Raw genomic sequence first — 13,861 nt, forward strand, 5'->3', positions numbered from 1 at the left:
AATAATAATACGTGCATGGATGTCAAAAATGTTCGTAAGTGGTGTAGAGAGTTCGCAGCCAGTTGGAGTGAAATTCACGACGAACAAAGGAGCAGGAGACCGTCAGTTTCCATCGAGACAGACGTGAAGGTTGAGCAAATCATGCGTGAAGATTGGCGGATCACCCTGGATGATCTCTGGACTTTGGTTCCTGAGGTTTCCCGAAGCGCCGTTTACAGAATTTTAATGGAAAAGTTGAAATACCAGAAGGTGTGCACAAGATGGGTGTCAGCACGGATGACGAGGTGAAAGATGAGGTTCACAACTTCCCGAACAGCATGGCGGCGAGTTGGTATGACGGGGGCACAAAAACTGTCACAGCGTCTACAAAAATGCATCGACTGAAATGGTGATTGTGTAGAAAATTAGCTAAATGTTCAAGCTGTAAAATTATGCAAACCATTCTGGAAATAAACAGGTCTATGTATTTATAAAGAATAGGAGACCTTATTTTTGGGATTACCTTCGTATCTTAAACTGGAGAATTTTGAATGAATCTAAGGATCTGCATATTCTCTCTTGAATTCTAAAAAGTTGTACCAACAATTACTTGACAAAATTAGTATGTAAAATTCAACAGCAACCCCTCGAGTAACATACAACTTTTAGACATAACACACTGCATGCAGCGAGTTAGCCAGCTCTGCGGTGTAATGGTAGCATGCCAGGTCAGGGATTTTTACCTGGATCTGAGGGCTAGTTCGAGGTCCACTCAGCCTACATGATTACAATTGAGGAGCTATCTAATGGTGAGACAAAGGCCCCGGTCCAGAAAGCCAAGAACGACGACGGCCGAGAGGATTCGTCGTGCCAACCACAGGACAACCTAATATGCAGATTATCGGGCTTAGCAGTGGTCGCTTGGTAGGCCAAGGCTTTTTTTAAAGGCACTAAAGATTATTTGGTTGTAATTTCCACTTTAAACTCCAGCTGCTAACACTGGCTGCAATACTGACTGTGTATTGAGTATACATGTCAACGGAGATGGAAAAGCAGTCACACACACTGTGGAAGCCTTTTCATTTCTGTTATAAGTGAAAATATATTATGTCCATTGGAATGGACATGGGGTCTGAATGGGTTAAGGAGACTTTCCTGTTGTGCAAGGCTGACATCAACTGAAAACGTGAGGAAAAGTAAAGGAAACTTGGCTTGCTTAATATGTAATAAAGACCAGCGGTTACAATTAGACAATGACGAAAATGACGATCAAAATTGTATTTATTCAAAAAATAATGTTGAATAAAATAATGTCGAAGGATGGTCAAGTGACCTGCAATTATTTGTTTACAAGAGATAAAAGTTGAAAGTCAATGGAATATGGTGAAGTTGTGGTTCATTTTGATGAAAAAATATGAAGTTATAGTTGAAGGTTGATGACCAATGTTTTAATTGGACCTCTATGGACCATCTCAATTTGATGCGATGCTAAAACATTAACAATATGGGTTTATTGACATTCTAGTCGAAAGGCAATGTGATAGTTGAATCTGTAAAAGGAAACTAGAAGCGTGGTGTTAATTGTGTGAAAAAATCGTAATAAAATGTTTAAGTGGAAATCGTGTACACTTACCATTTGACGATGGTGAGGGTAACTTGTTACGTTTGAGCTAAACGTTATTGACGACTGTCGACTTCTTACTACGAGTGTTATAGCTGTAGGTTTGTGTTGGAGGGGGATCTCTTTGTGAAGGCGTGACTACGGGCTTGTTTGTAGTACTTGGAGGGGAGCTGCTATTGGTGGGAGAGAAGGAGGAAAGTGTATTTTGATCGTCATTTTCGTCATTGACTAATTGTACCCGCTGGACGGTCAACATAATTTTATAGCAATCTTACCACTTGTTTATAAAAGACTGTGGCTTTGTTCATTTTAATTATAATAGTAGCCTTCTAATGTCAATATTGCAAATACTTTCACCAATTGTAAACTCGTCATTCATTGCAATATCTTTAAAACAAACATTGTACAAGTCTTTTACTATATGTTAATTTTAGTTCAAGTTTCTCCAAGGCTTTTATAAATTAGTTTTATTTATATGTAAATCAGGTGCCTGATTTTATTTCAAGGTTAAGGCAATGGCTGATGATGCCTATATATATATATATATATATATATATATATATAAGGCAAAACACGTATCATTTTAGTTAACATGTCAATGTAAATCAACAAAGACAAGACTTATTGTATTGATTAGGTGGTCAAATTAATAAATTAACTTATTGTTATTCCAAACCAATAAGAACACAACAAAATGGAAGTACGCAGGGTTCAAATTTCGGCAGAGCATGGCAACAGGGAGAATACGAAATTGACATAAGGAGGAACAGAAGGGGACAATAGTTAGTTAGCAAGGAGACTCTGTAGTGGCAATCAGCGAGAAGAGCTGGGGAGTTGGGTCGGCAGTCTGTAGGTCAGAAATCGAAGCCGGGAGTAAGGAAGTCCAGTGGGACAAACTGGTCAGGCCGCGAACATTACTCACATTAGAGCTCGAAGCCAGAACTACCAGAAATTGGTAACAAGTATTCCCAAGCAGTGTGCCGGGAAGTCCTCTACACTCAGAGGATAGAGAATTAGGTAGAGAGGACACTTAAGCAGACTCATACAGTCCTTAGCACAAGGGAAGTCTTCAAGTAAGGACATACATCCAGGGAATTTATTTAGAAACGCATTTATTTCTGCTTCCCCCATTTGGAAGCTGCCAAAAAGACAAAGCTTACATAAAAATTTTGATTAGTAATTACAAGGACCGTTTAAAATGTGTCTATAAATAGGTATACTACAGTAAAGCATAAATAATAAAAAATTGTATCAGTCAATAGTCATGAAATCCATGAGAAATTCCTCATAGGACAAAGATATACCTAGGAGTATAAATGATTTTTTACTATTGCTAACGATCCTTTCAGAGCTGCTAACCCATATGAGTAATTAAATAAGGAGTCAAGACTCGCATAATCTGAAGTGAGTAAAGACTCTACTTCAAAAGTAGCTGTTAAAGACACTGGCTGAACATTACTCTCGGGTGAAGGTCCGTGGAGGAGCCCAATTGGTAGTTACTACGCATTACGACGGTAGTCTACGGGAATTCCAGTTCAGAGGTGAAGAGCATATCTACTATAGATTCAAGCGGGAGAACGAACTGTACAAGTTTAGACTAGTTAGTTGGTAGGAGGTGCCCATGGAAGCAGTAGCTTCCAGTACAGCGTTAGCGATCCTTTTAAGGAAGTCGCAGGGAACAGTGACAAGTACAATAACAGAACTGCATCCTCTTGGGTACTAGTGAACCAGCGTGTGCTAGCTTGTGAAAGTGAAATTAGGCTTCAAGAAAGAAGACATCGGGAAAGACATCCTCCTCTCGGAAGATAAGTATCAACTAGTATTAACAAAACTAAAATAGGGAACCAAAGACTTATTAGCTAGTAAAGAAAATGTGTAGACTAGGAAGTTCCCCAAACTTTAGATCAAACCATCAATATTCAAAAGTTGTAAATATATGTAAATTTTTGTATAGTGCAATATTTAATGTTTCAATACAGCAGATATTGGCATTAAGCCGCCTCTTAAGTTGTGTTATCATTTGAGAAACTAAGTGCATTAGAACCCTTTCCAGTCCCCAACCTGCCAGACCCGTAGGGTATGACATGTCTTAACCTTGAGAAAAGTTATAAAGGCTGAGGATGCTCGGAAGTCGAGCGAAACATGTCCCTGTTAATATAGTACTATAGTAAAATGATTTTCTAGTGACAAAAAACAATTATGTATTGAATAGGTGGAAAACAAAAATAAAAATCGTATGCAAATTATAGCAAGTTTCAATACAGGTCTAAACATAAGAATAGTTACATGCAACACCGTAGTACTGTTCGCTAAAAGTGAGAAAACGTTCGGTTTTTCATTTCATCGATTATTTTATAAGAAAACATTGCTTTTAATCGCTACTTTCCTACTGATGTTTTTGTAATGACCTATGTTGACTTGAAGTTAGGAAAACCACAAAGTCAGTTTTTCCGAGAATCCAGTAGTGAAGCATGGGTACATAAGCTAGTATATAAATAAAATCAGCAATACTTACCAAAGAGTGATACCTTCTGTTACTTAAAATCTCATTTATGTATTAACCCTTATACGCTCAGCGAGCCGATCTATCGGCTCGGGTGGTATTGCTTAAAACACTCAGCGTGCCGATCTATCGGCTTTGTGTTCGGACGGCTGTATAAGTACCTTAATGGACCCCCAGATGTCAGGAAAAGACATTAATAGTAGCTTTTGGATTTAGTTTACACTTTTCTCGAGAGATAGAGACACTAAGCTCACCTGTTTGGAACAAATGAAGTTATCAAACCGCGTATGTTCACCGCATGACGAGTAGAAGTGTGCTGCTTGCCAGTACAGTCTCATTTAAGCTTCAAAATACGTGTTTTCCTTCGTTTTATTGTTTCCATTTTAATAATAGATTATTGTTAATTATATTTTGTTTATATTCTATATTTATCAGTATTCTCAAGTGAATTTTAGTTTAACATTTCGTGTTATTAGATTTTCGTGCCACGAGTAGGCCTAATTATTTTACATGGCTGGGCCAAGTTCTAGACTAAATAATTCCGATGTTTTGGATTATTTAGATGCTTTAGACGATGACGGTGACGTTATAGCCGATATTGATTCGTATTTCAATCCGACTCATTGGCTGAATGATCAGCGATGAGGTATTCGGTTCAGAGGGCCCGGGTTTGATTCACGGCCAGGTCGGGAATTTTAATCGCCATTGATTAATTCTTCTGACCCGGGGCCTGTGTGTTTGTGTTTGTCCCAACACTTTCTTCTTCATATTCAGACAACACACTACACTACAAACTACCACGGTAACACGCGATAGTGATTACTTCCCCCCATATAGGGTTGGCGTCAGCAAGGGCATCCGGCCATAAACCACCAGCCAAATCCACAAGTGCGACACAGTTCGCACCCGCGACCCCACAGGTGTGGGAAAAGCTGTAGATAAAGAAGAAGTGATTCGGATTTTACAGGTACTGATGATAGGAGAATGTTTTCCAAAACACAAATGCTGACTCCGGAAGGTACGTGTACAGTTCTTTACGTCAGGTGCTATAACTCATGACTAAATAAAAATACAAAAAACAAAATTATATCATGTTATACAGAATTAAATGCTCTTATTTTCATAATGACTGAACAACAATATCACTAAAGAACATATTACTTTTTTAGTATTTAAAAACAGATTTTTATTTTTTGTAATATATTTTCAAATTTCAAAATTTATTTTGAAGTAAAATATGCCATGAACAATTTTGGGATATTTTTTTCCTAAAACGATATTAAATAGTGTACTACTGTAATTTTTTTCAATTTTGTAACTGGGGATTTCTTTATACGGCAATTTTTTACATTTTAACATGCATAATCATGAAAAATGGCCTGAGTGTTTTGGGCTTGACCGGTGAAAATAGCCTGAGAGCAAAAGGGTTAACAACATCAACACTAATGCCCTCCACGTTATAGTCAGTGGAACTCTACCAATTGGAAGACAAAAAAGCGATGGCAGGATGCCGACATAAGAGCTTTCCACATACAGCTTAATGATGTTTTCGATCGTAGGAAATTCCGTTCCTTGAACCGTCAAGAGGATCGTACACTAGTAGGATAAACGCTTGCATGAAGGAGATAAAAAAATCGGCATGACTGGCAATGGGGGTCCAGTCCTATAGAAACAGGGAGGTCTAGAAATAGGAAGTACAGGATGTCTTCTTAAACAAGAGTCATGCATAGAAAGCTGTACTCGTGCAATGAACTGGAAAGAGGTGCACATGCAGTAACCCGCACAGATTGTGGTTCAAGTATAAGAAAGGCAGTCACAAGCAGATCTTGATCTCAGATTGCAGATATGGCTCGTAGTATTATCAGCACCAACTGCTGCTGCCAGTTACTGGTGGGCTGCTTCTGGTGAAGAAGCAGTAAACTTCAGTACACAGAAGAATTTATAATTGATGAATTTCATTTTTGGTTCTGTATTGATTATGAATAACAATGGAAGAATAACAAATCAATTTATTCCGATTAATGGAATAATTTATTTCTTCCACCTTTCAATACTGTACCAGTAACTGACCTGCGCTATTTGATGCATGTAATTGGAGCATGAGGGTTTCGCAGGGCGTGCCCAGTCTTATGTTAGGAGACTGTACAGAGAGCGAGTAAAAGATTGCATAGACTGGCCACATATACTTTATTAAAATCAAAGTACACAAACGGCCTATCATTTCCTTGAATACTTGTCAAATTGAACTCTCGTCCACATTTAATAATCAATAAATTGATAATAGATTGTGTCAAACTTATTAGCAACAAATAAATAAAACCTCTTCTTGATATAATTAACTTGGATAATAATCTTCATTATTGTCAGCAAAATTTCATCAAATACGTCCGAGTTTAAATGTTTAGCTTGACTATTGCGTAGTGTCGTGCGCAGTGTATGGATTAGCGTGGAATCGCATATGCGCACTCTATTCTGTATGACGTTCCAAATCCATATGGCACTCCACAGCAACCGAATGATAAGCTAGGGGCCAATGACCTTCGATGTTAGGCCCCTTAAAACAACAAGCATCATCATCATCATCATCGAATGATAAGCCCCGGAGTTTCATAATTATGAACAAGCAGTAGAACACTAGTTCAAAATCCTCTGTCTTGTTTGTGATAACACTAAAATAGTTCAATTTTGCAGTTAATCTTTACCTGTCTGATATTACTGTGAATGTCCTGAGGAGGATAAATTGAGATTTTATCACGTTCATATTTTACGTAGAATTCCCCGCCCGGCTACTCATTCCTGCCACCCGGCTGATGAAAGATCACTGTAGTGCAATTCAATAAGTTTCAAACAAAGTCTATAATAAGATCATTGGGGACTTCACTAAGTTCTGACTGACAGGTTAATTTTCTGACGTATGGACCACGCGCTTCATGACGTCGTAGTCGTGTCTTAGCAGGCTGCCACAAGCTTGCTCACCGGAAGCGTTGCATCATAGCTCACAACGAGCACAATTTAAAAGGATGAAGCAAACAGCGCAATCGCCAGTTGGATCACAGGCGATTCCTGTTGCATGACCCCCGCATCGGGGTAAGGAAAATTCGGTGAGGATTTTCTTTTATGTCACTTTCTTGTGATACACCTTTAGATTGGCAGTGCTTTATTATTATTTATAAGTTTCATTTTCCGTATTGATTGGATTCAATGTATAGACAAGAAAAGTGTTCCACTGATCAATACTTATTTATTGTGAATGGATTATTACACTAGTACCGGTTTTGGCCTTTCATGGCCACCATCAGCTAGTACATAACATTTATAGTCATTAGACAAAATTACAAAGATGTTACGTTAGATCATCCGGGTGTCTAATGAAGAATGGAAGTAAAATATATTGCAGTATTGTTATGTTAAAATATCTGTGATTAAAGGTGGTAGTAATGGTTACAATAAACTAAAACCTGTTGAGTGTACATGGATATGGGTACATTAAACACATTAAAACATATAGGCCACAGTATAAACACTTGAAAAATTTTAACACATTAAAACATAGTGTATATTTTAAAAACGTCTATTAAAATTTGAGTTCATGTTGTGTAGCATTCATTCTTCAATCTTCTTGTGGTTCTTGTGCTGATTTAGTTGTATTAGGTGATCATCGAGAATGTTCTATGGCTGATATACTTTATATTGATGTATTGTAAGAACTCTTGTCATTAAAATCTTTTTGAAAATTGAGTACTGTGCAATTCAACTATTGATGTACTCCAGTAAGTTTTATATACACTGCGAGACAGGGTTTGGTTTTGGAGCAGTTGGTGGCGACACCTCTCTCGTCTATGCACGTTATGAGGTTATTATCTGTAAAGATAAGTTAATGTAAGTATAGTGTGCGTATGAAGGAATGCCTGGTGTATGTATGAAAATGAAAAGAGTACTTACAATTGTTGTTCTGGAGGTTGTGTACCGATATGTTTGGAGAATTGCTGTGTTCTGCTACGAGTATGTCTGGGGCTCATGTTAGCTGTGGGGAGGAGTGGCTATTGTGGAGGTTGGGGGAAGGGGGGGGTTAGGCTTGTGATTCGTCGGTTTGTTAGGACGTGTGTTTACTATTTTGAGATAGTCATTCTTTATTGCAGGAATGGCTTTATCAAAGATGATGCTGGTTTTCTCTGTAATGTTGTTAATGTTATGATTGGGGTTAGCGTATTGGTCCAGAGAAATAGCTAAATTAGCTGCTACGTCTCTTTTGGATATTGCGCATCATAAATCTCCAATATGTTATGTTCAAAGACAAATCGGGCAATATATTTTATATCACTGGAATATTTTATGGACATGTAGTTTTAAAGGATCTGTTACGCAAGAAATATTTTTTCCGGAAGTTCAAAATCGACTATTATGTAAAGCATTAGTGCCGAACTTTGTTTTAACTCTTCTTTTTTTTTTTTTGCTAGGGGCTTTACGTCGCACCGACACAGATAGGTCTTATGGCGACGATGGGATAGGAAAGGCCTAGGAGTTGGAAGGAAGCGGCCGTGGCCTTAATTAAGGTACAGCCCCAGCATTTGCCTGGTGTGAAAATGGGAAACCACAGAAAACCATCTTCAGGGCTGCCGATAGTGGGATTCGAACCTACTATCTCCCGGATGCAAGCTCACAGCCGCGCGCCTCTACGCGCACGGCCAACTCAATTTTTAACTGGTCAGAAAATTTAAATCGTATTTAGAACGCTTTAAACTTAATGTTACAGATGACTACTTATGCTTTTGTGGATAAGTTCAGACAGTGCATCATTTGATATTTGAGTGTCCTGTGTTTGAAATGGGAAGATATTTTTTGCACTGTCACCTGAATGGTTGTAACCTGTAATTTTCTAAACCACTGTTTAATGTACTCAAGAGGCAATGTTGTTAGTGCAGTTTCTCACATTCATTAACAAAATTTTCTGTAAACTAAGGCTAGGTCAAGCAGCAGGGAAACCTTTCTGGACAGTAATAAAGAATCTTAGGAAGGGAGGGGAAAAAGGAAATGAACAGTGTTTTGAGTAATTCAGGTGTGAACTGATAATAGATCCCAGGGAATCACTGGAGAGGTGGAGGGAATATTTTGAACATCTTCTCAATGTAAAAGGAAATCATCATGGTGGTGTTGCAAACAGCCAAGCTCATGGGGAGGAGGAAAATGATGTTGGTGAAATTATGTTTGAAGTGGAAAGGATGGTAAATAAAATCCATTGCCATAAGACAGCAGGAATAGATGAAATTAGACCAGAAATGGTGAAGTATAGTGGGAAGGCAGGGATGAAATGGCTTCATAGAGTAGTAAAATTAGCATGGAGTGTTGGTAAGGTACCTTCAGATTGAACAAAAGCAGTAACTGCACCTATCTATAAGCAAGGAAACAGGAAGGATTGCAACAACTATCGAGGTATCTCATTGATTAGTATACCAGGCAAAGTATTCACTGGCATCTTGGAAGGGAGGGTGCGATCAGTCGTTGAGAGGAAGTTGGATGAAAACCAGTGTGGTTTCAGACCACAGAGAGGCTGTCAGGATCAGATTTTCAGTATGCGCCAGGTAATTGAAAAATGCTACGAGAGGAATAGGCAGTTGTGTTTATGTTTCATAGATCTAGAGAAAGCATACAACAGGGTACCAAGGGAAAAGATGTTCACTATACTGGGGGACTATGGAATTAAAGGTAGATTATTAAAATCAATCAAAGGCATTTATGTTGATAATTGGGCTTCAGTGAGAATTGATGGTAGAATGAGTTCTTGGTTCAGGGTACTTACAGGGATTAGACAAGGCTGTAATCTTTCACCTTTGCTGTTCGTAGTTTACATGGATCATCTGCTGAAAGGTATAAAATGGCAGGGAGGGATTCAGTTAGGTGGAAATGTAGTAAGCAGTTTGGCCTATGCTGACGACTTAGTCTTAATGGCAGATTGTGCCGAAAGCCTGCAGTCTAATATCTTGGAACTTGAAAATAGGTGCAATGAGTATGGTATGAAAATTAGCCTCTCGAAGACTAAATTGATGTCAGTAGGTAAGAAATTCAACAGAATTGAATGTCAGATTGGTGATGCAAAGCTAGAACAGGTCGATAATTTCAAATATTTAGGTTGTGTGTTCTTCCAGGATGGTAATATAGTGAGATTGAATCAAGGTGTAGTAAAGCTAATGCAGTGACCTCGCAGTTGCGATCAGCAGTATTCTGTAAGAAGGAAGTCAGCTCCCAGACGAAACTATCTTTACATTGGTCTATTTTCAGACTACTTTGCTTTACGGGAGCGAAAGCTGGGTGGACTCAGGATATCTTATTCATAAGTTAGAAGTAACGGACATGAAAGTAGCAAGAATGATTGCTGGTACAAACAGGTGGGAACAATGGCAGGAGGGTACTCGGAATGAGGAGATAAAGGCTAATTTAGGAATGAACTCGATGGATGAAGCTGTACGCATAAACCGGCTTCGGTGGTGGGGTCATGTGAGGCGAATGGAGGAGGATAGGTTACCTAGGAGAATAATGGACTCTGCTATGGAGGGTAAGAGAAGTAGAGGGAGACCAAGATGACGATTGTTAGACTCAGTTTCTAACGATTTAAAGAAAAGAGGTACAGTATAGAACTAAATGAGGCCACAACACTAGTTGCAAATCGAGGATTGTGGTGACGCTTAGTAAATTCACAGAGGCTTGCAGACTGAACGCTGAAAGGCATAACAGTCTATAATGATAATTTATGTATGTAACTATGTTAATAAGATCATCTCTTTGTTGTGATTTTAAACTATAACCCTAATATACCTATGGTGAAATAGGGTTCCTGTATTGTTTTTGGATATTAAATAAATAAATAAAAATCAGTCTGCAGTGATAAGAATCAAGAGATTTGAAAGAAGCAGCAATCCAGAAAGAAGCGAAGCAAGGCTGCAGTTTGTCCCTCCTCCTTTTCAGTGTTAATATAAAACAGGCCGTAAAAGAAATCAAAGAGAAATTTGGGAAAGGAATCACAATCCAAGGAGAGGAAATCACAACCCTGAGATTTGCTGATGATATTCTTATATTATCTGAGACTGCAAAGTTCAGAGAAATTCTCTAATGGTATGGCTGGAGTTTTGGGTAAGAAGTACAAGATGAAAATAAATAAGTTCAAAACAAAAGTAATGATGTGCAGTCAAGCGAAGTCGGGTAATGCAGGTAATATTAGATTAGGAAATTAAGTCTTAAAGGAAACATTGAATATTTTTACTTGGATAGTAAAATAACTAACAATGACATAAGGAAGGAAGACATAAAATGCAGACTATCACAAGCAAGGAAGACCTTTCTTTAAAAAAAAAAATTTACTCACTTCAAACATTGATATAGGAATTAGAAGGATGTTTTACAAGACTTTCATCTGGAGGATGGCACTGTATGGAAGTGAAACATGGACGATAAATAGCTCAGAAAGAGTACAGAAGCTTTTGAAATGTGGTGTTACAGAAGAATGCTGAAGGCAAGGTGGATAGATTGAATCACAAATAAAGAGATACCGAATCGAATTGGTGAAAGGAGAACGATTTGGCGAAATTTGACACGAAAGAGAGACAGAATGATAGGGCACAACATAAGACATGCAGGTCTTGTTCAGTTAGTTTTCAAGGGAAGTGTAGGAGGTAAAAATGGTAGGGGTAGACCAAGGTATAAATATGACAAGCACATACCTGCCAACTTTACAAAACCAAAAATCAGGAGATTTCGATATGAAAATCAGGAAAAATCAGAAGATGCAATTGGTCAAAACTGCTTACTTCACATGTCTTGCGCAATACTGGAGTACTATGGCATATATGTTAACACTTATTGTCTCAAAACCCGACTGCTGCCATACAAGGCTAAAAATTACACATCTCTATTCAATGACAGGAAGCATGTGAGCGAGATAATCTGTCTCTGATAAGCCTTCCTAAAACTCACGCTCCAGACGTGTTAATCAGTCAAGCGCTTAGATGCCATTACTTAGCAAAGGCATAGATTATTATATTGAGTCATGTGCCTGCATGACTGTGAGAAGCGCAATGCGATTTTTATCAAGTAATAAATTTAAATTTGCCAGAATTGTCTCCAACTACCTCCCAAAATCTCTAGAAAAGTCACTAGTCACTATCTTTAAAATTCTGTCACTAAATTACTAAGAAATTTTCCAAATCTGGCGACAAGTCTCTAGAATCGACTGGACTGCATGTGAATGAAAACTAACATAGCACGCGATATACAGGTTTCAATAAACATAGCACATTCGCAAGCATTTCTCATATTAAATGTCGATATTTCGTTTGAAAATGGCTAATGAACAAAGGACTTCCGGCCACTGGTGTACGAAGCTGAAATGATGGGATTTGAAAACAAATGTTTGAAGTTCACCAAACAAATAAGCTAAAATCGGGAGAAATAATAGAATAATCGGGAGGCGGGAAAAGCTATAAAAAAATTGGGAGTCTCCCACCTAAATCGGGAAAGTTGGCAGGTATGCAAGCAGATTCGAGCAGATGTAGGATGTAGTAGTTACATAGAAATGAAAAGGTTAGCACAGGATAGGGTGGCATGGATAGCTGCATCAAACCAGTCTATGGACTGATGACCCAACAACAATAGCACCAGCAGTACCAGTCACACTTCCCATTACACAATGAACATATACAATCTTCATCAGGTTGATGAAAACTTCGTGTTCGACAGATTTTTTTTTTATGAAAGCCATGAACCGCAAGTCTAGTCTAGTTACTACATGTCTTTGGTCCTGCCCAATCTCTGTCCATTGCCAATCTATCATTACACTCGTGTCATAGAACTCGGGGTAAATGTCATTCCCGCCATAATTTGAGATGAGCTTGGTAAGGACTGGTAGATGGTAGCATGAATTGCAGTCAAGTTCCCTATGATGAAGATTTCCCTTGCTAATCTGTGTACAACCTTGAGGGTGCGTGTATCCCAACTCCGAGAACTCTCTGCTTTCACACTTTCTACTCGTGTAAGGTCGCTGTTCATCAGCTTCTCTACTCCACATGAGACAATTGGAATTACGGCTGCTTTAAATAATGTCACTGCAGTAGGCAAAGAAAGTTTGGTGATATTTTTGATTCTATGTATGGCTTTCGTAGCTCTTGAATGTGTATCCTGTAGGAAAACAAGGTCATTTGCAGGTACACTCCTAAGATTACTAAAGTTTCCTACAAAACCTACAATCCCCAGCTGAAACAAACTCTTGGTATATCTGGAATATACATACATTATTACACAACCTCGCACAGAACAATCATGATATTCTACTTGTCTGAATACCAGAGCATTGCAATATAATCAGCAATATCAACGTAGATAAGTTAGCAAAAGAAGCAACAAAGGGATCAGGACTAAAATATCAAACATCCATCCCTTACACTGATTATTTACTCACCATCAAAGAACACATTACGCAAAGTTGAGGACTAAAATATCAAACAGCCATCCCTTACACTGATTATTTACTCACCATCAAAGGACACATTACGCAAAGTTGGTCTTTCTTTTGGAAAGAATCGGTCAAAAAGAAGGTTAAAGCATACTACCAAATACAACCTGAACTCCAGCGAGCCCCTTGGTTCTTATCAAGCACATATTCCAGGAGCCACATCATTACCATAATTAGATTAAGATTCAAACACACCCTAACATATAAATAGAAACAAAAATTTCATTTATCTGATACAGACATAAGTTATACTCATGTC

At 38.2% G+C, this 13,861-nt stretch overlaps 1 protein-coding gene across 9 annotated transcripts in view; it reads right to left on the bottom strand.

The window, feature by feature from the left end:
• LOC136858154 (transmembrane protein 39A-B) overlaps positions 1–13,861 on the bottom strand; it is a 406,589-nt gene that overhangs the window by 389,089 nt on the left and 3,639 nt on the right. The gene's annotated exons all lie outside the window — the stretch shown is intronic.

The sequence above is a fragment of the Anabrus simplex genome, chromosome 1 (genome assembly GCF_040414725.1).
Source record: "Anabrus simplex isolate iqAnaSimp1 chromosome 1, ASM4041472v1, whole genome shotgun sequence".
NCBI lineage: Eukaryota > Metazoa > Arthropoda > Insecta > Orthoptera > Tettigoniidae > Anabrus > Anabrus simplex.